At 45.7% G+C, this 25,068-nt stretch overlaps 1 long non-coding RNA gene across 3 annotated transcripts in view; it reads right to left on the reverse strand.

Annotated features, from left to right (window-relative positions):
• Positions 1-1,358: 1,358 nt before the first annotated feature.
• Positions 1,359-25,068, reverse strand: part of LOC130605427 (uncharacterized) — a 50,383-nt gene continuing 26,673 nt past the window's right edge. The window contains exons 3-8 of one of the 3 annotated variants that reach the window (XR_008973691.1): positions 24,833-24,987; positions 19,775-19,929; positions 16,346-16,461; positions 5,609-5,774; positions 3,600-3,706; positions 1,359-1,463 (exon numbers count right to left, since the gene is read on the reverse strand). This is a non-coding gene — a long non-coding RNA (uncharacterized LOC130605427). Of the gene's footprint in view, positions 1,464-3,599; positions 3,707-5,608; positions 5,775-8,119; positions 8,258-16,345; positions 16,462-19,774; positions 19,930-22,687; positions 22,895-24,832; positions 24,988-25,068 lie in introns of those variants that run through there. The other 2 variants (XR_008973690.1, XR_008973692.1) reach the window with 2 other exon arrangements.

Genomic DNA, 25,068 nt, shown 5'->3' on the forward strand with positions numbered 1-25,068 from the left:
CTCCTTTTATAGAAGAGGGACCTGGAGACACTCAGAACTACTAAGCATGGGCACCTGGTGAAGGCAGAAGTAGGCAGGACTATCCTGGCTCTGGTTATACATGGGTAGGTTGGAGGAAATATGGGAGGTGGGAGTTTGGCTGACTGGGAATACCAGTTCAAAAATGTGTCTTAACAACTGAGCAGATACTTCAAATTGATCCTGGAAATGGGATTCCACCTGCTTTTTTTGAGGAAACAGGGACATAGGGGTGTTCTGGAGCAATATCCCACATTGCATCTCCCAACTGTACCTGATTTGTTTCATCTGCTTCTTTTGATTGAGGGAAAAAACCCAGAGAGGCCCCAAGGACTTGTCAAGTGCTCAGGTTAAAGTGACAATAAACCTGACAGTCAGTTTTAAAAGGGGATGCTGCCTTTACTTTGCCCTCTGTAATAATCTCTGGCAAAGTAAGATGGTCCAAAAGAAGGAGGTGGAAGCTGTGAAGAGGGGAAAGGCAACAACAAGGAGTGACACTTGTCCTGGTGAAGTGCTGGCTTCTGAGCTGCAGGATTGGCCAAGGGAAGGAGGGAACAGTCTGCTGTGGATAAGGGCTGGTAGGAGAGGGCCTTTTGCTTATCAGGGCAAAAAAGCAGGGATACAGTGTACAGTATCAAAGAAACACAAGGGAAAGACAAGCAAGAACAATGCCTGGAGAAGTGCAGGATGCTGTGGTGGCAGCTGTCACTTTGGGGGGGGGGGGGGGGGGGGACACTGCAGTGGTCCCCAGCCCATATGCAGAGCCATGGCAGGAACAGGCACATTCTGATTTATGCAGATGCTTCTTGTCAATTAAGAGGCAGCAAATGTGCAGATTTTACACTTGGAAGTCAAATGTATTCTAGGGGATTCTCTTTTCATTAGGCATATGATGCACATCCCTGAATCCTCTGCTGGAATATTTAAATGGCGATTTAAGAGAGTAGTTCTCCTTCAGCATCAAGTAAATGGCAATGAACTGACAGAGGAATAAATGAAATATAAATCAGTCCTGCCATGATGATGATGCTTTTCTGCAGGCAGCAGCTTTATATGGCTTTATACAGCCCCTTTGTGTTGGGAATCCTTTTCCATCCTCAGATCCTTGGGGTGATGGGGAGGAACTGGGTGGCAAGGGATAGGAAGGGGGATTAAGGGTGAGGTGTGACACAAGGGGAGGTTAGATCCAGAGACAACAGAGGGAACAGCGTGAGCAGGGAGTGGGAGAGACACCAGGGAGGGAGATTCTGATGAGGTCAGCCTGGGAATCCTCATGCTGTAATGAACAGGCAGCTGGTTTCTATAGAAACACTGAGATGGGAATTAACACATTAAATGGACACGTTTTCATGTCAGTGTTTAATAAAAAACCCAATAGAGATACAGTGAGGGAATCCTTCTCACACGTGCAGCCCATGGTTTTCCTCCAGTGTGTCAGCAGCATGCTGGAAAACAAGAAATAATAGAAAATGATTTTAAAACCCTCAGCAATTACTCACAACAATGCCCATGGTTTCCCTGGCTCTGCAATGTACGCATCCTCAAACAGTCAGCACCCAAACCGCTCTGTGATACTATGAACAACTGCCCCTCCATAATGTCTAACATCCCCATTCCTCTTGGTGGAGATGTTGAGCCCCCTGAGAGGTCGGCCAGGCCCACGTTGTAAGCACTAAAACAACTTAAAAGCAACCAAGAAGGGGATTTGTTTCCTTTTCCTTTAAAACCCAAGCGAGACAGCAGCTGCTCTGATGTAACTTGTCCTATCGTCTTCCCCAAAGAAGTACAAATTAGAGCTGGGAAGGTATAAAATGCAATCATCTTGCCTTAGCAATAGGAGGCTGCTTCAGCACAAGGAGAACAGCTGCCCTCTTTAAAGGTGTCAGCAAAGCCCTGGAGCAAAGCAGAGCTCAGCACAGCTCCCAGGGACAGGCAGTGGGCAAGGGACACCCATTAGGGTGTCTCCTCAGGGTCCCAGTTAGTTCTGGGCTAGCATGGAAAAGTTGCAGCCCCAAACTGCTGCTCGTAAGACAGGGAGAGGAGATGGGACCAGCCATCATCATCCTCAAACCCAACACACTCCCATCCAGCTCCTCAAAACAAGGGGGCTTGTGTGTGTGTTTGCCTTGTTCCATCTTGGTGGATGAATCCTCCTGATGCAGAGCATGTCTTTGCTTCTCAGATTGTATTTGCTTTTGGGTATTCACAAACCCATACCACGATACCCTGCATCCTCACCAAGAGCTGGAGGAGGGAACCTCTTCCTCTGGCAGACATATGTGACACAAAGACCTCAAAGTTTCTGAGGACATTGCTGTTTTCTCCCTTATCCAGCAAAGCTCTTCCCATCCCACACCCTCCAAGATGCAGCATCAGGAAATGGGACCTTCTTGCTCCAGGTTCTTCCCTGAGCTCACACCCTTTGGGTGGCACCAAGGTCTCCTCTGCAGGCACAAGCACACACGAGGGGCTGCAAAGAAGGACCAAGTAGTCTGAACTTCAAAATGAGATTTGCTTTCCAGCCATGGGCAAAGCCACTTAGAGGGAATAAAAGGAGGGCTAAAGTGGCTCTTTTGCAAGAATCATTTGCTAAATTACAGTATCTCTAGAATTGTCCAGGAAATCAAATCATGCAATGAACTGTTGGCAGACAGCAAATCCCACTCATGGGGATGAAGGTTACAGAAATCAATCCAAGTGAACAACGTTCTTAGAGGTCTTGTCTAGGCAATGGAGCAAAGGAGGGGACCATCCTGGGCACAGCAGGAGCTGCTTCTGTCCCTCATCCCTGGCACATCCTATGGTGTGCATGGGACTCCAGCTCAGCTCAGGTTTGCTATGAGTGTGCTGGGTTCACCACCACCTTCCTCTGATGGCAGGTAAACACGGGAGTGGGACAGCTTTTTGCAGGAGGCATTCCTTTACAGTACAGGTGATCATAAGAGCAAAGTATCTTTTCTTTTCACCATAAAAGTGCTTTACAGCATTCAATTAAAGCCTCTGAGATAAACCCGTTTCTCCTGGGTGTTCTCCCTTGCTCTTCTCTTTCTGTCGGAAGTCATTTCAATATTTTACTATCTGAGTAATAAAAAATACATAATGGCTTGTGAGGCAATATTATTTCAGCTGCTTGCTCACTATATGAAGAAATTCAGAGCAGTCTTTTGCTTCCCTTTATACTGGAGAGAAAAACATGAACTCAAGCACCAAGGGGCTGTGATGGGAAAAGGTCATTTATCCGGGTTGCCACAAAGGCTCTGGGCAACCAGGGAAAGCCAAGCCAGATTTCTGTCCCTAAAGACCATGGGTAAGGCATTGCAAAGCCAAACTTCCAGCTCTTCATCAAAGTACACACGAAACAAAGAAGAAGGGAGGTGCATAAACACTTCTGTAATTATGAATTAAGCTCTATCCTTTAAAACACTATATGCTTAAGTGGTCCCAAGTGGAACGATGTATCTTTCTCCTGGTGTTAAGAGCAGCAATAAATCGACAATTACTTTATTACTCAGCCCTTCTAAAAAATGCATTAAGCCCTTCTAGCAAATTTGAGTTTTATAAAACAATTACTTGATTCTGACCTTAGAATGAGTCCAAGTCAAATGAGATGTCGCTGGATGCTTTTCAGCCCCCACATGTTTCATTTTGAAACTGATCCTCTATTCCTGGTGTCACCAGAAAGATACTCCTTTAGTTAAAAAGAGTGAGGCATGTCTAGGGTGAGTATCAGGAAAAGAACTTACAGGGAACTGGAGGTCCACAAGAGAAAGGCCTGCTTGTGTTCAAGGAATGTGTGTGTGTATGTATACAAGCATATATATGCACACACACGTACAAAACCCCCTAAAACTACTTTTATACACATGTTTTAAAACTCCCTTCTGTTAGATGTAATGGTATTTTCCCTTCTTGTGCAAGAACAAAGGGATAAAGAGCCCCCCAGGAAACAAACATCCCATTATGTCATGCAAAGGCCTTATTAATAAAGAATGAGTGAAAGGGAGGGCAGGAGATGCAGGAAACAGGAGCCTAATTACACCATTCTCCAAAATTGCTCAGGAGGCATTGGCTAAGGTGGTAAATATTTTATAAGGGGAGCTCCCTTTCTCTTCATGCTTCTCCTTAGGCCCTCTCCTGAACAAATTACTTGCTTGGTAGAGGGAAACACTGCTAATTTTAGCTTTATTGGGCTCTGCATGCAAAGCAAGGGATGTTCCCTGGATGACTGGCAAAAACATTCTGGTTCCTATCTGATAGCAATGGTCTGTGTGATAACCTGGCAAATGTGACGTCTTGGATATGGGGGAATCCCTCATTGTGTGATCAGGGACAGGGCTGGGGATGTGGCAGGAGCCATCCTCAGCAGCTGGGGACAGCACAGTCCTCTCTACTTGTGTCCTCCAGTTCCCATTGCTCAACCACTATCTCTACTGTGCACATAAATCATCCCATCCCATCCCATGCACAGCCTTGGAAAAGAAGAGACAGTGGAAGTAGCTACTGAGGAATTAAAACTGTTAGCACCAAGAAATAAAGAATAAGAGGGAAAGAAGAGGAGGAAGAAATACTCCAGCCTCCCAAATTAAAGTCACTTCGAAATCCTTCTGCTCTTCTCCTGAAAGCATTTGCAGCTCTAATGGAACAGACCTGGAGCCAGGCAGGTCGCAAGGGCAGTGCCTGTGCATGGGAACATGAGGTGTGGAGCATGGCTGTACAGGCAGGTGCACTGAGAAGCTCAGACAGCTCTTTCCCTGACCTGCCCACTGCTAATGAAAGGAGTAAAAGGGGCTTAAAGCAGCCAGCACAAACTGGCTATAAATTGGTGTTTCGGCATGTTCCCTGCTGCCTCAGCATCCAGCAGCACCTTCAAGGCCAAGGCCAGGCTGAGGGAGCACGTGTGGGCTCCAGCACAAGGCTGGAAAAAGCTGCTTCTCCATAAGTAGCTGCCAACAGGCTCGGAAGAGGACGGACTCAGGCTCCCCACTGAGCCCCAGCTGCATCTGAACCACAAGGCTGGAGGAGACTGTGCAGGTCTCAGTTTCCTCCCTGAAAGCTCAGACAAGCTTCTCCATCTAAGCAAGGAGCTGGACCAAGGGTCCAGCTGAACCCTGCCCAGCAGCAGGAGTCTGTGGAAAAGTACAGACCAGTAGTGGTGGGTCCGTGGTACATAACCCATCAGCCCACACTGTGCATCCTGGGACCTCCTATTCCCTCTCTCTGCTTTTTTCCCTATTCTTTTGACAGCATGGCTCTTTGATATCTATCAAAGAGGCTATCTTACTCTAACAGCAGAAAGGAGAAAGCCTCAGGGGTACCAGCATCCCCTACCCTATCTTGATCTGTCTGCCTTGTCAACAAGCTGACACTTGCAGACCACTGACCATTTTGGGCATGATCCTCCCTACATTTTGTTCTGAATCCCAAGAGATGGAGGATGCTACACACCAAGCAACTCCCTGAAGCACTGGGGCAAGACACCCACCAGACCCATGGGACTAGTTGCTGCTTGGTAGGGAAAGCTGCCTCAATCCCACCTGCATGGCTGAGAGTGTATTTCAGTTCTACAGACTGGGATTCACATTCTTATTACCTCTGTCCTGCTTCATCCATTGCTTTTTAGGCTTCTCAGATGTTTCACCTTCATTTGTTATCTCTCAGATTTCAGCACACAAAGTCCCAGCCCTGGGATTGCATGGAGCTGGCAGCATTCCTGTCGCACCCAATTCTTGTCCCTTTGCCATGGCAGGTGCTTCCCCCTTTAGCAACATGGCACAAAGAAAACAACACAAAATCATCAACTGCAAGAAGTACACAACATTTCCAGTGCATCCAAAGTATATTTTTCCTTTCCTCTTTGAAAAATACTAAGGAAGGAAGGAATTGGGACAACAATTTGATCTGTGTGTGCCCCCCCTTGCCTTTTGTGCAGGGATTTTTGCAGCAGATCTGTCTTGAAGCCTGGCTCATCCAAAGGACTCCCTAACTGAGATGTAACATTTCCCTTGACTCAGAAAATCCTCACTGATCTTTTAACAGGATTTCCCATGGGTTGGCTATAATGTGGATTAAATAGGAAAAACCCATCCAGCTTTTCCTTTTCTGCTACGGGCACTTGCTCAGTCCAGTGTCCTTTTGTGCTAGGGAGGAGAATCGGGAGCTGTGAGGTTGCAAAGCAGAGAAATGGTTTGATCTGCAAATGCACACTGAATCCCTGTAAACTCCTGTAAGTTTAGAGCTTTCTGTGCTAGACTGAAGAGCTGCCGCTGGAGGAGGAGAAGGCATTGTACCTGACTGCAAACTGATATTCCACTGATGTTCCACCTGCCTTTTCACTGATGTATATATGCACGGATTATGAAGAGCAAGCCTTTTCATGCTGATGGCATCTCCTCTTTACTGTATGAATAATAACTCAGTACTAGTAAGAGATGAATTTTGTCTTCCATCCTCATCCCCACCGGGTCTCCATCCGAGCTGCTGTCCACCGTTGCCTGGACTCCTGTCTGATGTACACCCCTCCAATAACACATGGGCATACTTACAGCTTCAAGAGCTTTCAGCAGAAGTGTCCTCTCTGCTAAGCCCAGGGCCAAAATGATGGGTCAGAACTGCGTGGTGGGGTGGGATTTTGGGGCTGGAGCAGCCACAATGCCCTGGATGCAGCCAGACCTGAGGGACCCTTGGAGCCTGCACACCAAAGAAAGGCACAGACACACAACAAGAAACCATCCTACTGCACTACATGCTCTGGGGAACCCCCATCAAGCCTCTTCTGTGATAAAGGACATGCTCAGGGAAGGGAGGAGGGCAGGATGTGCTTTCCCCCCTCCTTCGAGCCCCTGTAAACCCAGAGCTGTGGAACAGAGTGATGCAGAGCTGGCCCCACCAAAAGCATCAGAAATAGCAGGGAACTGGGACCAGTTGTCAGCTGTGAGCCAGACCCAGGATGTTATAAACCCCTCCTGCTTCTGCCCCAAAGCCCACTCCAGAAATCTGCATTTCACTGGATCTACCCCAAAGCACAGCACAACCAGCTGTTGCTTTTACCCCGTGTGCATCAATAGCTAAAAATCACCCATCAGCGACAGCCAAAGAGCTCCCCAGAGCACTAATCCCTGTGCTACAATTACACTTCAGGCCAGATGAAGAATTCATCACTATAGCCTGGTTATGCTCATTAATCCCCCCGAAAGCTTTCCTTGTCTCTGCCCCTTCTCCCCCCTTCCCTCTGAACAGGAGACAGAGAGGAGGGCTGGGACGTCACCAGTCATGTTCATTCCCTTCCCTCTTCGAGACAACTAATGAGATCTGCGTAGGCGAATGTCTCCTGCACTGTGTTGGATCTACTCTCACATGGATCAAGGCATGTGATGGGAGCACCGTGGGGAGGGAATGTGGATGTCCGTGTGCTGGATGCGCTCACACTGAGCCGGGGGCTGTGTGCACACAGCAGACGATGCAGCGCTGTGCTCTCCTCCCTTAAAGGTTAAACCAATCCATTATCCTCTTTATTAGGCTGTTGCAGGCTGGAATAGATGTGCAGAAGAGGGGGGGGGGGGGTGTGTCTCTTCCCCTTCCTGGAGCTGTCAGTAGAATGAACTTGATAGGATTCAAGCTTTAAACCCTCATTCCCCCCTCTCCCAGATCTCTACCAACATGCTGCCAATTCTCTATCCTCCCCCTCCACAAAAGCACCCAGAAAGGAGCAGCAGTAAGAAGCTTTTTTGCACACTGGTGATACCAGCTTCCAGGCTGGGAGCAAGTTACACACTCACAGGAATATGCATCCAATACTGATATAAACTACACATTGCTTCTTGCTGCATTGCTGCCCCATAAAAGCCTTTTCTCAGTGTTAATCTGTCCCTCTCCCCCTTGGCAGGCTGGAGAGATGAGCTCTGCAACACATGAAATGAGCTGGGGAGGTCTCAGACCTTCCCATCACAGACATGCAGCAGGAACCAGAACCCACCAAGAACCTCAGGGAGGAGGTTTGGCATTCTAATAACACTGACTTTATCATATCAGGGACAGGAGGAGATGGACAGCTTAAACCAACTGGAAAAGATGGATACCTGATCCTGCAGAAGAGAGCAGGCTGAACACACGGCTTCTCATTTCTAGACATATTTAAATCAATCCCAGGCTTACATTTCTAGAGACAAGTGGAGAGTTGCTTAGGGCTGATTGGTGGTTTTCTGTCACCATGATTTTGTTTTGATTTTCAAGCTCTCAGCCTCTGCAGAACACAAAATCTCCATAAGAATATTTTCCATCAGTTTTTCATCAGAAAAATCAAAGCACAGGATCAGGTTAACACTGAAACAAACCCAGTGTTTTCTCCCTTTAGCCCAACACTCATTTGCTGCTTGGAAACCTCATGGACATCTTCATTTGCCAGTCTCCACGACTGCCACTTCATGCATCCCTCCCAGCCTTTGGTATTTACCTGGGGATGGATTTGTTTGGATCAGTACCTATTTCCCCAAACTCTCTATTAAAAGCAAGAGTTAAAATTTTATACTTAATGACCTAAGAAACAGGACACCCAGCAAAAAAAAAAAATCCATTTATACAACCCCCCAGTGAATGCTTTGTCTAAAAATAAGCTCATTTCCTGCAGTTAAACCTCATACCTGCTGCCGGAAACCTGCATCACGCTGCCAGCAAGATATCAATCTCAAAACACAAACAGCACCTTTGGCTTTTGAAAGCTATTTGGAGATCAGGGGGTGGATCCTAATAGGTTACATAAACCACGCTGGATGGACCACAAATGAAAACATACGTGGCAAAGCCAGTGCAAATCAGAACAGGGTAGATTATCCGTCTGTGGTCAAACAGCAGGAATCCATTTACTTCCATGGAGCCCTGTTGATTCATAGTAGCTGATCCATGTTTTCCCTTAAGAAGCCTTTAATTTCAGTCAGTGTGAAAACAGCAGGTAGTTTTTAAGTCAAACATGTGGGGTTAAGGGCTCTACCCACCACCAAAAGCTTAGTGGAGGTGAGGCATTAGGTGGTGCTCCTCTTGAAGAGGGGTGGATTTCTCCTACAAAGATTGTCCTTTTCCATGTGCCTCTGGTGGGCTTCTCACAGAACACAATCACCTTCTAACAGAATCAGCTATAGCCTAGCTGGAAAATGTGAACGTGCCATTTCTTTAGGAGGCACAGTACCAAGTTCCTTTACTCAGATCCCAGCACATACCCAAGTACAGCTGCTCTCTTCCCTTCCTTCAGTTCACTCTGTAATTATATCACATAAAAGCAATCAAGTTCACTTGCCAAGATTTGTTCACTTTATCCTCCAGGGTCTAATCTCAAACCCTCTGTGAGTGTATTTAAGGCACCACAGTTTGACTGTTGGAGTGTCGGGCTCTGCACAGCTCCTCGAGGGAGACAGGAAGTGCTGCTGTCCTTGGGCAGCTGGTAGGAAGGAGACAAGAAGGATGTGGTTCCAACCCACCTCTCCTTCATAGATTTCCTCCACATACAAGGTGGCCACCAAAGCCACCTTGTACCCAACTTCACCTGCCTGGTACCCATATGGCTCCTTAGAGGCACCATGTGTCTTCAGGAGAGCACAGAGAGGTGCATCTGCAGTTCCTCCTGGCCTTTATCCCTGGCATGGCAAGGACAGAGTCTGCCATTTTCCACCTAGTTTTTATTCTGTTCAGGTCAAGGAGTTATTAATCACCAAGAAGTTCTGATGATCCTTTTAGGCCACCACTTCTGCTTTTGGTTTTCATCACTGCCCTGCCACTTTCCCAGGACTTCAGGAGGAGGTTGCCTCTCTCCCCTTTCCTCTTGGCAATGTCCAGTCTGATGCAGGTTTACTTTTCATCTCACCACCATCACAGCTGCATCCAGCCCTCAGTCTGGAAATGACTGACATTTGTGAGCCAGTTAAATTAATAGCTCAGGGTATGCAGGTCCACGGTGCTTTATTTACCCTTCTGTAGATCTTGCCAGGTCTTTCCGTCTTCCTTGCAAGAATTATCTTAGAGTTCTTCTCACTTACACACTGCTTCTGATGCCTTGATAACTTCCTCCCATCCCTCACATGGCTGAAGGTGGAAAGCTTTGTATTACTGAAACACAAAGAGCAAAATATTCTCACTGCTGGACATAACAGCTTTGGATCACCGGTTCTGCACAAACACAGCTCACAGATTCCTGGTCATAAATGTACCAAGCTCCATTAGAAAACTAGATTGGTTTCCTTAATTCCATGTTAAGGCCATCCCAAGGTCTTGCTCTTTCCAAGGTTATAAACATTTGTTTAATTCCTAGCCTAAATAACCAGGCCAGCTTTCTCCCACCACATTGCTCTTACAAAGGTTTCCCCCCTTCTTAGCACTTACTCCCAATGTCTTCTGTTACAAGCCACTGTGCCTCCTCAGAGCTCATTTCGGTAGGAAAGGTGTCTTTTTATCAAATCCCAGTGGACAGAAAGATCTGACCCTGGCTGACCTTCCACTGCTCAGCCTGAAATTCCCCTTGAGAGCCATACCCCAGGACTGCACACAACCTCGGGTGAACATCCTCCCACTCCCTCCTACAGTGAAGCTACAGCACAGATGAAACACTTGAGGAACACTTTTGCCTTGCTTTCATCTCAGCTGTCCTTTGCTTTGATCTTGAATAGTGGTTTCTATCATCCTTTTCTGAGGAAGATCCAGCGTGCATTTAAACAGGATGTGGGGTGTGTGTGTGCACACATAGCGCCGAGATAGCCAAATAAATGATGAAAGGAAAATAAAGTGGCCAGAGCAGGGTGTCTGAAGGATTCCCTTCGAGGCAGCTTCACCTCAGGACCTGATAGTCAGTTCACTTTCTTCCTCAGCAGGGTTAATTACATGGCAAGTGGAATTTAAGGAGTGTGATGGCAAAGCTTTTAAGCTTTAGCATGATTTGTCCAGGTCAACACATCCCAGCTGAAAATCAGCATGTGTTATACAGCACATCCAATGCCTTACAGCAAAACCCATGAGACAGCAATGGGCATGCTCTCCATGAGGAGTCTCACACCTTGGGCTCTCCCCAGGAGCATCACTCCATGCTGCATCACAGCAGAGGTATCTGGTCTGGTGCTCAGTCTCATTCGTTTTATCTAGGCAACATGAGTACTGTGACTGGAGCTGAGCTGTAGATGGGAGTTTTCTCCTCTTTGACTACACTGTGTCACAGAATCACAGAATAACCAGATTGAAGGGACCTCAAGGATCATCTGGTCCAACCTTTCTAGGCAAAGCATGACCTAGACTACATGTCCCAGCACTCTGCCCAGCCAAATCTTAGCAGTGTCCAGTGTTGGGGAATTCACCACTTCCCTGGGGAGATTATTCCAGTGGCTGATTGCTCTCATTGGCAAAAATTTTCCTCTTGTGTCCAGTTGGAATCTCCCCAGAAGTAACTTGTGCCCATCACACCCCATCTTCTTCATGCCACTCCTTGTAAAAGTGGTCTCCATCTTCTTTGTAGCCACCCTTTAAATACTGGAACACGGTGATAAGGTCTCCCCTGAGCCTTTTCTTCTCCAGGCTGAACGAGCCCAGCCCTCTCAGCCTTCCCTCACCCGGCTTCCCAGTCCTTGATCATCTCTGTGGGCCTTCTCTGGCCTTTTCCAGTGCTGTTTTCCCAGCAGTCCAAAGGCACTGGGCTGTAGTTACTCTGGCGTGTCCCATGGGAATTTCCCAGGTGACATACACAGGACCAGAGGCAGCTACCAAAGCACAGGGAGCTCACACAGGTCATCTGCTCAGGCAGCTGCTTCTCAGCCCCTTGCTAAGGATGACACTAGCTGTTACTCACAGTTTACTTTCACACGGAACTGGCCGTTTGTGAACCTCTCTTTGCCATGGCAGACTCTGATTTTTACTGCTATGTGAAGCATTAATTAACAGCAATTTTGCCTTCATTCGAGCTCAAAGAGAGCAGCTAGTAAAGCTTTCACACATTCAGATGCTGCTTTTGCAGCCTGGAAAGGTGCTTGCCTGCTCCCCTTTCTGAGCTGCAGCCTACTTGCGCTGACCTCGCTAACACAGGGGACTTTGGCAGTGCCTTTTCTCACGTTCCCCAACTGGAAGGGCTGTTGGTCTGTTTTCACATCTTACAGTATGTTTCTGTGCTCTTTTTTTTTTCAGTTGGTTTCCCAAGGAAACAAGGCTTACGTGATTATCCTGTGTTTGTATGCGGGAGAGAAAAGAGAATTAGGCTCCTTTTAATAACTTTTAAACCTGTTGGGCAGTTGCACCCAAATTAGGCAGCAAGTTTAGAGATAGCATCTTCTGTTGATAGTATTTTCATGCAAACAGGCTCCACTGAAAGTAAAATCATGGCATTTTATGTCCCTGCTGAGAAAGACCCTCAACCAATGACAGCCCAACCCCACTGCAGACATCAGAGGACCCGCACAAAAAGACCCAGCTGCACAAGCATGACCAGTTACCTGTCCACACTCTGTAAATGAAAATGAAGTGTGAAGTCTTTATACAGTGACCATATGCATCAAACATACAGAGGAGGGACAGGGACAGCGAGAGAGCAAGGCAAGGGGTGCACAATGCAGTGTACCAGCAGGGTCTGCCTCTTAAACTATCAACTGAAACCCCAGGTATGGAATTCCAAACTGAATCCCTGGAAGTCTCACGCCTTTGACAAATACTAAAACTGCTTCAGACCCCCACACTTAAAAAATTAGAGCCTTCCCGAAGAATTCCTCTTTGTTACCCTCCCAGCACCACCTGAGTGGCTGTAGGAAGCATCCGCAGACAGCGATCTCATGCTGCAATTGAATCTTTAACCAGCTTTCCAAGTATCTTTCAATCTTCCCAATCAAGGGCTCTTCCCTGTCTACCACGTGCTCCTTTTCACGTGGGGCCCAGCTTTGCTGTTTCTGGGGAAGCTGCTGGAACGTGAGGGTTTGGTTGCATGTGTGAGAGGAAACCAAGAAACAGATCCACAGCGAGAGGCAAAAAGGGTTTTTCCAGCTCCTCTTCAGCAGACAGCACACCAGCACAAAGAGATTTCTTTCGTTGCTGATTTATTCTTGGGCTTTCAGGCTGTTTTACTTAAGTTAGATTCCAATATACACTGAGCTTGGATTAAACTCATTTCCTTTCCCTCTGTTTATGAGATGGCAAAGGATCAGGGTGCTACCGGCCGGTGCAGCGAGCAGCAGCTCTGCTGAGCACTTTGCTTGCCCGACACACCCCACTGAGTCCAACAAATTCTCTCCAAGGCTGTGCTAATGCTTTCTGCCTAAAAGGGGATTAGGATGGTCTGCCTTAGACTTCCCCGCTCCTGCCCTGCTCTCTCCTTCCTGGGCCCTGACCTTTCCAATAAGGAATAAATCACTGCAAGGTTTATCCCCACTGCACGTTCTTTTGCAGTAGCGGTGGCTTCTCCTGTTTAGTCATTATGGCCAAAAGGTTTATTTCCAACTATCCTCCTATAGCTCCCGTGCAAACCCAGCCCTTGGGTTTGCTGTGGCTTGATACAAGCTCACTGAATGTCAGCTGCTAAACACACGAAGCTCTGAAACAGTCCCGGTGTTCAGCCTTCAATGCAGGCAGGGAGAGCTGAGGATGCAGGCACAGGCTGAGTTCAGGCTCATGGATCTCAGTCTCGTCTGCCTGGCTCTCTGCCACTGATATTCCTGCTCTCTCCCCCTGTTCCATGTTCCCACTTGGTAAAACTGAGATTCTGCTTGTGAAGTTTAACTTTTTTATTGTGTTAAGAGGGAGTATGAATCCCAAGTCTCTGCCTGTTGATCCTTTTGGCTCAGCAGTCAAGCTAGCAGCAGAGGCCGGCTGGGAGTCCCGCTGTACACGCAGCCCCCATCCTCTGTCACATCATAGGATCTCTCAACTATGATTTCCATGCTATTTTCCCAGAATCAAAGAGCACAACAAGACCTTGCTAGGTATTTTCTGCATTTAAAGCTTCCAATTACAATTCACTACTCTGCCGGCTGCTAAAACTCAAGGACAAGCAGCATTGCTGGTGTTATGATAGATTGTAAATTTTTCCATCCCTGGTTAATCCATCAGCAGGGTGGTGAAAAGTAGCTGCTTGCCTCTGTTCAAAGAAGATTTGTGACTTTATTCCTGCCCTTCTCAGATCCAGGCATCAAGCCTCTTTTCTCCCATACTGACAAAGAGATGAACATCATGTAACCTCAGCGCAGTTAGACTCAACCTCTGTTCAGCTTGGGAGATGGTTGCTTTGATTTTAGACTAAAGAAACCTGTGTGTCCAACAGCTTCTCCCACTTCCCCCCCTGCAAGTATGTGCGTGGTCTAATAAATGATGCTGCCTCTCCCTACAAACCTTGCTGTGTTTTATCCTCATATGAAACAATCCTGTTTCTGCTGTGCTGATGGTGCTCATTTTTTTTAGCTTGGATGGCAGGAGTTTGCGTGGTTTGAATTTACCTGCCAGGTGCTTGCAGTGATGGATAGGTTTCCACAGAGGTAAAGGCTGAGCTAAGAGGAGGGAGAGGAAAGCCCTGCGCAGCCTTCCAAAGTGCACACATAAGGCTGAGCTGTCACTGCCATTAATCAGAAAGCTGTCAGCACTGAGAGCAACTGCTCCAGAGACCTACTTCCATTACAGAGGGGAGTAACAGCCCTGGGGAAGAGCCACAGATAGCAAAGGCATCTGCAAGGGACTCTGTAATTACAAACAGCAGCTCCCTGGTTCTGGTGGAAGTGAAGGGCTTCTTTTTGTAGTGAGCAAAGAGATTATCAGAAAAGGAAAGTTGCACTGGATGGAGCTGATAAGGTCCCTGCACACGCATGGAGATTTAATCCTCAGTTGCCACTCATCCTATACTGTCTTAAGTGCCGAATTCCTACAGGGAAAACATGGAAAACTGGAACCCTAGTGCCCATCTATCTTGAAGTAATGGTAACAACTTCATGTAGCCTGTACTCACAGAATGCTCAAGCCTCCCTGGGCTGCAGCAGACGATGGTGTAAGAGAGCACTGCACAGGCACGTTATTATGTTGGTAACACATCAGGGTAATTCTCCTTCAAGCTATACTAACCTACCAGTCTGGCAGCAATAAAGTATTTATGCTTGCAAAATGCATAATTTACCCATATGGAGCATTTACAAACCACACTGATTTCCCATGAGTATATGCATATGTTCATCTAGGTCCCCATGCCTATATATTTAGCTGCATTAAAAAAGACAGCCTTTGATTGCATCTGATCTGTTGAGTGATCGAGCTCACTCGTGTCTATGGCCTTGTTGTCGTGGTTATTTACCACTCTCCAAATCTGAGTCATCTGCATTCATTAGTAATGATTACAGATTTCCCAACAGGTCATTGATACAAGTATTGACAAGGCCCTGGGATAAGAAGCCATCCCTAAAGGGCACACCCTCGCCTACTGCTGCCTCTCCATCAGTGATTATATCCAGAGATTTATCTGCATATGCTAACAAGGAGCTGCAGGTGTTTTGCCAAGGATTTCAGGGGAGGTAAAACTCAGACTCACGTGAGTTGTCACAATTCATTCCATAAATTGGATTGCGCTGAGTTTTTGCTCAACTGCCAAGATATTTCACTGGAGGTAAGGCAGAAGCAAACAGATCTCATCTAATTTCATGGGAAATGTATTTCTCTTAGTGGGTTTTTGCACTGGAAGAAATGCTCATGTATAAGGAACATAGTTGAAGAAATCAGGACACTCCCAGCACCTCTGTCATTGCCTGGAACATCTATAACCTGGTGAGCAGAAATGACTTTCCAGGTATCGTGGAAAACGTATCAAAATACATTTTATATTGTCCAGAGAAATAATTAACACAAGAATCAATCTGGCCTTGCATATGCTTTTTCTTAGTAAGTCATTGAGCCATTAACCTTGAGAAGGTCAATACACTGTCCTTATTGAATTCAACTAAAGCAACATTTAAAGTAACATTTAGAAGCAAGATCTGTTCACAGTTTCTTAATTAACTATTGGTTCCTAAACTATGAGACTGAATACACCTTTTTGCTTCCCTATCCACCTGCCCAGCATCACCATCCTCCTCTCCCCTTCTTATGGACCGTCAGGAATTTGGGAATGAGGTAAGATAAGTGAAGAAGTAGACAGACCCCCATCCAGAGAAAGCCTGAGTGATGCAGGTAATTTGGGGGTCTCTTTGAGGAGAGCTCACTGGGAAACAAGGCAAATGTGAAGGATGCCCCACTTCTTCAAGGATCAAAGACAAATGCCTCCTCTCCTGTAGCACAGACATGAGTCCCAGGATTTCTGGACCATAACTACTTCCAAATCACCCTTTCCTGCATGTAGTCAGCTCACCTCCCAGTATCCTCCTGTAGTTGGTGGGATGGCAGGCACTGAGCAATCCACAGATGGTCCAGCTTGATTTCGTTACCGCCTGTTCTTGGGACCAATGCCCGTTTGTCTTCTGTTCCCTGAAAAGCAGAATCAAGAGTGGCTTTTCACTGCACTTCCCAGACTCAAATGTCATCTCCAAGGCATCCCAACCTCGCTACTCTCCATGGACACACAGGAGCCAGTGGCTCACATGGGTTAAGCTGGTGTTCTGCAGATGTGACAGCAGCATGGTCCAAACTGCTGCAAAACTGGGTTGTTTTGTACATATGGGCAAAGAAAGTCTCATGGGCTGAGCCTACAGTTGAGATACTCTTATAAAGTACAGCCATGGGGCAGGAGGGAGAACTGCTGATGGGTGCTTATGCCATGTCCTCTCACCCACGGAAGCTTTTGCCTTCACATCCACGAGGGATTTCTCCCATTTCAGATGTGAATAGCTGAGCCTGCAAACTGAGCAGCTCTGAATGCCAGAGGGGAAGAAACAGCTTTAGTGACCTGAGGTGCTTTCCAAACTGCATCCCCTGGAAAAATATCCCCTTCCAATCAAGACAAGTACCAAAACTAGAGATCTGTCACGGCCTGAGAATGAAAAGAAATGTTAAATAAATAATTTGGGGCTCTAAAACCACTGTGTATAAGTGATATGAAAATAGGATTCATTTTGATTTAGATGTTTTTGTCATTTCTCCTTTCAAGCTCCAATGGACTCTTTCCTTTGTCCTACATATTTTCAACTTATTTTGAACCCTAAATCAAAACATCTTTTGTTTAAAAAACACAGACATGCTTGTTTCAACAGTTTCAAAGCTTCCCCCAGAAGGAAATGGTTTTGAACTGAGAAATTTGTCAAATCAGCTCCTATCAACAATTTTGGCTTTAATAAATTGTTTTGTAAATGGGAAAGAAACCGCAACAACCAACATTTCACAAAGGAAAAACAATGTGACCAGTGACCAGTGACCAGTTCTTCATCTGGGGAGCTTGAATTTACAAGGGGCACACCTTGCGTTTGAGTGACCTGGCCATGGGTTTCACAAAACACAGTGAGAAGACTAGGAAGATGAATGCAGGGATCTGGATGAAGATTCTCTCTTGGTCAAGTTCCACGTGCCTCAGTCTCCCCATCTGGGCAATGAGAGCAGGAACACTTAGGAGAGCTGGGTCCAGCTGTGGTGAGGATGTGAAAGAAGACAGAGGAGTTGGGAAGCTCCACAGTGAGGACACACTGCTGGATGAACTGCAGGGGATGTAGTTCACAGGACAGATTCAGACATCCATCAGCTGGCTGCTGGTTTGGCAGCTACGGCCAGAGGTGGAGAGGGTCTGGAATAGTTCCTTTTTCTCCTGAACTCCTGTTCTCTCATTTTCATTCCAAGCAGAAAGAAACCAATTTGAAAGCCCTGAATTGTTGAGCAACAAAAGCGCTGGTCTGCATCCAGCCCCACTTTTTGCCCCATTTACATTTTGTCCATTTTGTGGAGAGCAAATACATATTCTAAGGCCGTACCTTCTAATGCCTGGCTTGCCTTGTCGTGCACAGAGCACCACAGGGGATAGCGCTGGGTCAGGGAAGGGCAACCCCTGCTCAATCTTGCCCTTCAGCCCTCACCAAGGACTGAAGGAAAGCATCTTTTACAACACTCTGCCTGGGCTTTGCATTGTAAATACTCTGTGGAAGTGATTCCATCCCTGACAAAGAAATGAAAAAATTCTTTATTTAGGAAAACCAAACACGTGTTTGCTGTCACAAAGGAAAACTGCAACCTAAGACAAGATGTCATTGCTTTGTTATCAGGGCACATAGGTAAAGTCAACAGCAGCTGATACAGCGTTTGTCCTTGAAGGACCCCTCAGGAAAAACTGGAAAGGAGAGGAAGGGACTGCTCTGCCCTGCTTGTCCCCTGGGCATAGGTCAAGAAATAATGAATCCCATGCATGGAAAAATTAGGCAGAAATTAGGACTGACTCCTGTCAAGGGGGAAGATGAGGTGTGACAGGATCTGCCTGGAGCACTGTGGGATTTGTCTCTGAGGCTTTTTGTATCAGGCTGCTCCCGTCCATAGGGATGGCTCCTCCTGCCCCAGGACTGTTCAGTCCATCTAAGGACTTTAGGAGGGAGCATAAGGCACTTTCAGCCAGTATCAGGCAGTGGGTGATTAAGGGCAAGGAGAACTCCTGGATGGTAAGATATGCACTGCAGACATTCCAATGCTTTGTCATTGTGCTGCTTTAACCCTTCCACAGCCTGTTCCTCATCCACAACACCCAATGCCTGCAGTGCCTCTCTCTTGCATCTTTTCTGCGTCTTCCACAACTGGGAAAAATCCAGCAGCCAGATGAGATCGAGAAATTCACATTTTAGTGCTTCCTTTTGAAAAAAGGGTTTCTTAGAAGGAAAAAAATCAAATTACAACATGACTAACTTCACAGAAAACACTGTCATGGAAACAGTCAGTGCCAGATAGGACCTAAAACCTAGCGTGAGGATGGAGGTGGGACCCACTGTATAACTGGTTAATATTTCACAGAGGAGAGAAATGGAGGCATAAAACAAGCAGAAACTTATAAAGTAGAGGCTCCTTATTACCAGAGGGGATCCAGTTTATAAGGAACCAGAGAGCAGTAACCACTGAGGGTGAGAAATAATTACTGTAAAACTACAAAATAATGCTAAGATGAAGAGGCAAAACATGATGCAGCCTTGACAGAAGTCTAAATATATGTTGCCTTTCATAGAAATACATGGGTGACCCCTGCAACTGCAAATGGAGTGACAAACAGCAAACAGCTCAAGAACAGAGGAAACATAACACTGAGGTGTCATTAAACCTGAAGTAAATAGTTGATGAAGCAACTCAAGCAACTGCTTTCTCATCAAGAATGCCACAGCCCTGACCCTGGCAAGAAATCAAGTGGACCTACTCAGAATAATCTCCCTGCTTCACATCCAGCATAATTTGGAAGTTATGAAGTAGTCATGTCCTCTGGTGCCCTTGCTGAGTTTCCATTTATTAAGCAGAGTATTCAGCATCGTTCTTTTCTTTTCATGCCACAGCTTCTTGTTAAAATTCAGAGGTGGATTGGAAGAAAAAGGCTGTGTGTAAAAACCTGGCTGAAAGATCATGACCTCCAGAATAAACATCCATCAATTGAGGAGTCATACAGACTGTGCTCAGAGATGGAAAAGTGCTGTGATAAGGCTGTTAAGAGTGCTACAAAACAAGAAGTAGCACATGTAAGAATTCAGTTATTAAGAGAAACACTTCCCAAATGCCTCCCTGGAAGGAATGACTTATAAGGTCTTTGGCAGATGTAAGAAATAGAGAAGGAGCTGGGCAGAGAAGGAGTCGGGTGTGTACAGAGCCAGACGGGCAGCCACAGGACACAAACCTTGGTGTTGGGATGGAAGCCTGCCCCAGGCAAAGTGTGGCTGCACAGGCTCCTCTGCTCATACAAGGAACACAGCATCCTACTCTTGACTCCATGCTAGACCCAGTCTTAGGGCTGCCTTTGCATTTGATTCTTGGCCCTGGGTGATTTCCAGACTGCAGAGAAGACATACATTCACGTATCAGGAAACTGAGGTCTCCCAAAGTGACTGCAAAGCTTGTTTCATTAGCACATTATCAATGGTTTTCTACTTTTCCACTGCTCCACTAATGAACAGGGCTATCAGTATTTCAATAACGTGAATTAACAGCATCAGAAATTAAATGATTCAATCCACAAGTGGTTTTGCAGGTTCACGGTATTCTTGCTCATTTAAGTAAAGCCATTCCTCCTGAACATATTTGGGCAATGGCATCCCTACTGTAGCAGAATAATTACTGTAATTGTCCCAAGTTGTTAACTCAGTGGGTGACAAAGTGAAGCACAGCTCAGTCAAAAATGAGATACATGAACCAAGCAGCCCTGGAAAACAATAGACTCCTCTGAATAAATGTCAGGGAAAGCTTTACATTTCATCCTGCTCTTAGTAGCTTAGCATGGCTTTAACTTTAACAGCTTGGCATACAATTAGTAAGCCACCTGCCTGAAGATGACTGGGCACAGTCAGTCATCCTGTCTGCAAGGCTGAGATTTGAGCTGGAGCTACCTTTCCTTATGTGCTTCCCCTGTATCTACATCTGTGCTCGTTTAAGTACAGGAGCTGCTACAAATGTCACTCAGGCTTTGCCTTGATTGCTGTACTCATCAGTGATGTCTTGCTAACACCGATAACCTTCCTTCCCCTGCTCTGTGTGTGCCTGCACTCTACAATACGAGACACCGGAGCAGCCGTCACTACCTGGATTTCTCATTTGGTCAAACCATCACTTGCACTTTCCCATTTGGTAAAGTCATTCTGTAAAATTAAATGGGACGAAATCTGGAAAGAAAATCTCCGTATCTAAAAGCCTTTTCTTTAGGGAAGGTCAACTCTGAGTCTAAGCAGATGGGGCCCTTTTCCAGCTAACACTTCTGGGTAGCAAACAGATAAGGGTAACAGCCCTTAACTGATTTTACATCTCCGGGTGCATGTACCTAAGGATTTCCTGCAAGCTCCTTCCACAGGCAGTGCCTGCGGAAGGCTGAAATTTGTCAAGGTGATTTGCCAATGTTAAATGTTATTTTATTTCCCACCTGAAGTCAGACATTTCCATTCTGATGGAATTTTTCTCATTTTCTGATTGCTTTTTTAGATATTGCCTCTCCCCATTTCAGTTTTCTTCTCTCATCACTATTTCCAGAGGACAAGGGGGATGGGTGACTAAACCCAAATGAATATATTCTTTTCTAACTTACACTCTACTAAAGGAAGGAATATCTTTGTAATTCAGATCACCCCAACCTCTTTTACCTGTGAATTGTTATGAGCTTTGATAACTTCACTGTGACAGGGATCTGCAGACCAAATTTGACATTTGATGCAATCACACACAGATGACTGAAGATTCCCTATTTTTTCCTTTATGATGGCTCTGAAGCTGCTGCCCTTTAGTTGTGATCATCTGAGACACAAACCTGAATTCCCAGTGAGTCTGGAAAACCTCCTGCAGAGTCTTAGAGGTGGTGGCTGGTTGGAAAAGGGCTAGGGGGAAGAGCTAGCTCTAAGGCAGGGGAAATTCCTTGTCATTTTGTCCTCTTTCCCTGGAGTTGGGCTGGAAATAAAGCAGTGCTCTTCCTCCAAAAGCAATGTGCTTTTAAGAAGCCAGCCTCATCTGAGCTAATCCAGGACCCACACACATGACAGGAAAGGCCAAATTCTCATTACCAGGGTAAGACTGTTATATCCCAGCCAGGCACTAATGACACGAGGTTTAGGGTTTAGGGCTTGTTTCAGGCGTCACCATGCTTCCCCTAAGATTCCTACAGACACTCTCCCTGATAATTGCACGGACTATGTCTTACAGTAATGATGAAATATTGCTTTTGAGAGTGGTGCTTTCAAAAATAACAGCAATTGTGTTCAAAAGAGCAATCCTGAGGCTGGCTGTGCAGGTAAATTACCCGAAATACCTGTAAAGACAGTCAGATAAAATAACTGGAACACCACCAGGGCTAGTATGATGCTCTGGGGGCAGCTAAAACACTTCTTCCCATAAATCCTTTAAGTCCAAGTGAATAACTTCCTCAGGGAGCTGACAGCCCTCCCCACAAAGCCTTTTCCTTTAAATTTCTTAATGTGCAAAAGTGAATACTTGATTTCCTCTGACAACAGCAAGACAGATGTTTTACTAAAGGATGGGAATGAGTCAGGTTCTTCTCTGCCTTCTTTGCAATCTGTCCTTGGCTACTTATGACAGCAGTAACAATCCCTGCAAGCACACACTCAGAGGTCAGCCGGAGGTTGGGGATACAGCACCACTGACTAAATGCTATCTGGGCAACTCCACTTGGTTAGACCCAGGCACATTAGTTTATAAAAAGGAGTCAACACAGCTTATCCAAAAGAGAAGGATGAACTCTATTTAAACAGCTGAAAGCTTGTCTGATTTCTATTGCCTGATGCTTCATTTTTACTGGCTCTAAGCCTTCAGAGAAGCCCAGCCACCAGAAAATGAAATAATGCTTCATTCAGGAAAGTCATTCAGACTGGAACATTTGCTTCCAGTCCTGCAAAACTGCTACTGCATGACCAGGGAGTACAGACAGCCTGTTTTTCAAGAGAAGAAATAAAACACTGCAAATGTCAAAAGGGAAAGGCTAGGCACAGTATAACTGTTCCCTGTATCATGACTGGGTGCATAGTGAACCTTCTGTAGGAAGAGTCAAAGGAGTTAAATGACTTTAGACTTAGTCTGGGAATTAGAAAGTTTTTACCCATTAGAGGAGTGGATTTTTGGAGAGTCTCTTCACAGCAGTAAGGAGGGCAGGCTGTCAGATGCCTTTATGGACAGGTTTATGTGACATGGCTGCTTGCATTAGCTGGGCTTGGTCACCACAACCCAGGAGGACTCCTTTGGTCTCATTGCTTACATGCCTTGCGCTGGTGGGAGGGAGCCCAAGGAGACTGTCTACTCACAGTCCTCAGTCATGATCTGTGTGGGGAGTAGAGTCAGACTCCTGCATCTTTCATATTCACTTCTGAGAGCAGAAAATATGGTAAATCTTAAATATTATTACAATAAGGATAGGGAAACAAAGGCAGGGAGGCAGGAAACCTTGTCAGATACATTTATTCCCTGCGCACTCTGCCTCTTGCTCTCTGGTTTTGAGCCTACATGGACACTCAGGGAGAGGAAATGGAGTCACTGCTGTGCTCATGCTCAACTCCTTTATTTCTGACTTCATTTCTATACAGGAGCAGGAGAAATTTGTGCTCTCTGCACTTTTCTGGGCTCTAAATACACCATACACTTCATTCAAGCTGCAACAACCCTCAAATACTGGTGTGCCCCCATATCAGTGCCAGTTATTCTGGGAGAGAGTTCATCTTGCTTTGGACTTTGCTTTTGTTTCTCTTGGAGCTGCATGACATTGCACAGCTTTTCTAAGGATAAGATCACAGACTATGCACTGTGAAGATTAAGGGGACTTGTTCATGGGGATACTGTGGTTTTGTTAATGGACAAAAAAGGAGATTTTTGTGAGCTCAACTTACATACAAAATGAATGTACATTACTGTGTTCTAATTGCAAATAGCTTGGCTGGGGCTTTAAAAGCCTTTCATTCCAAGTCCAGTGTTTGTCAAATGTCTTTTAATACTAACCATGGTTATAAAGTGCACATTATTATTGTTAATACTTCCAGGAGCCTTTTCAGCAATCACCCTGCTCCTGCCCAATCCAGTGCAAACACTCTCCCTACCATGGAGGACTGGAAACAACATGAATTAAAGGGGACTCAGATAAGAGGAAAATAACTGGTTTTGTAAAGACTGTGAAGCTTGAAAGAACTCTCAAAAGGCTAAAGACCGAGAACTGCCTAATCTGAGTGCAGACACCCCCTTCATCCTCCATCCCGCAGTGCTGAGCTTGCAGAACTTCACCCTTACACTTCTTTTTTTCCCTATTTATTGTGCTTTGTTATGCATTTTAGGTTTAATTTTCATAGGAGAAATGAATTTGCTTCATTTCACTCACTGCATTTCATGCACCAGAACTGCAGGGGAGGGTTTGTCTTTTCAGTGCTGCCAGGGAAGATTTGTCTTGTCTCATTCCACCCAATGGTGGGCAGAAGACCCTGGATGAGCATCTTGCAGCCACCCTTCCCTGCCCACTGCCAGCACATTTGTGAAATGCAGGACTGCTCTCAGCCTTGGTCTACAAGCCCCCCATGTAACTTGGGATAGTGAGATCAGTACATCCAGAGATCAAGACAGAAATCTGGATGAAATTCAGATGTCTCAGTCTATGAAGGATTAGGCCTTAGGGTAATGAATCCCACTGATTTCCAGTGAGACTTCAGTGAACTCTGAAGTGTTGACATCACTTCTGAAAGTATTCCCAAATTGCTGCAGGACTTTATAGTTTGAGTGACTTGACCAAGGCCATGAAGAAAAGCCTGTAGTACTGCTAGGCATTAGCTCAGGTCCTCTAAATCTCTGTGTAGTCCTTTAGATCCTAAAGAGCTTGGTTAATGCCATGCTCCATACAGGCCTACAGCTCTTTTTCTTAAGGTTAAGGCTTAGCCCACTAACTTCTCTTTAGGAAGCATTATAAGGTAACCAAACAGTAACATGTGGAAAAAGATTAAAAGCCCTCATTGCTGTTATGTGGTTTTAATTAGTTGTGAAACAGTTGAATAAGAAATCTCATTTTGGCCTGTGACAGACAAAGAACATTGATTACCAAGCAGGTGATCAATGTTCTTTAGGAAGCATTATATGGCAACCAAACAGTAACACGTGGAAAAAGATTAAAAGCCCTCATTGCTGTTATGTGATTTAATTAGTTTGAATCAGTTGAATAGAAATCTCATTTTGGCCTGTGATAGACAAAGAACATTGATTAACAAATATTTACCTGGAGATAGTTGTGTGGGCTCAACGGGAGCAGCAGAGAAACAGATGGAGGCAAAGGATGAGGTAGAAGCCACTCAGTGCATTACAAGCACAGCAGATAACATCCACAGCCCTGTTCGGTCATGTAACTCCACCACAGAACAATTAGAAATGGAGCTGAAATGAAATATAAGCCACACATAATGTCATTCAGCAAGTGTGATACAATGCAGTGTAATAACCTGATACTGTATATTA

The sequence above is a fragment of the Pezoporus wallicus genome, unplaced genomic scaffold (genome assembly GCF_028554395.1).
Source record: "Pezoporus wallicus isolate ANWC-B61680 ecotype Strahan unplaced genomic scaffold, APGP_CSIRO_Pwel_v1 contig_13721, whole genome shotgun sequence".
Classification (NCBI taxonomy): Eukaryota; Metazoa; Chordata; class Aves; order Psittaciformes; family Psittacidae; genus Pezoporus; species Pezoporus wallicus.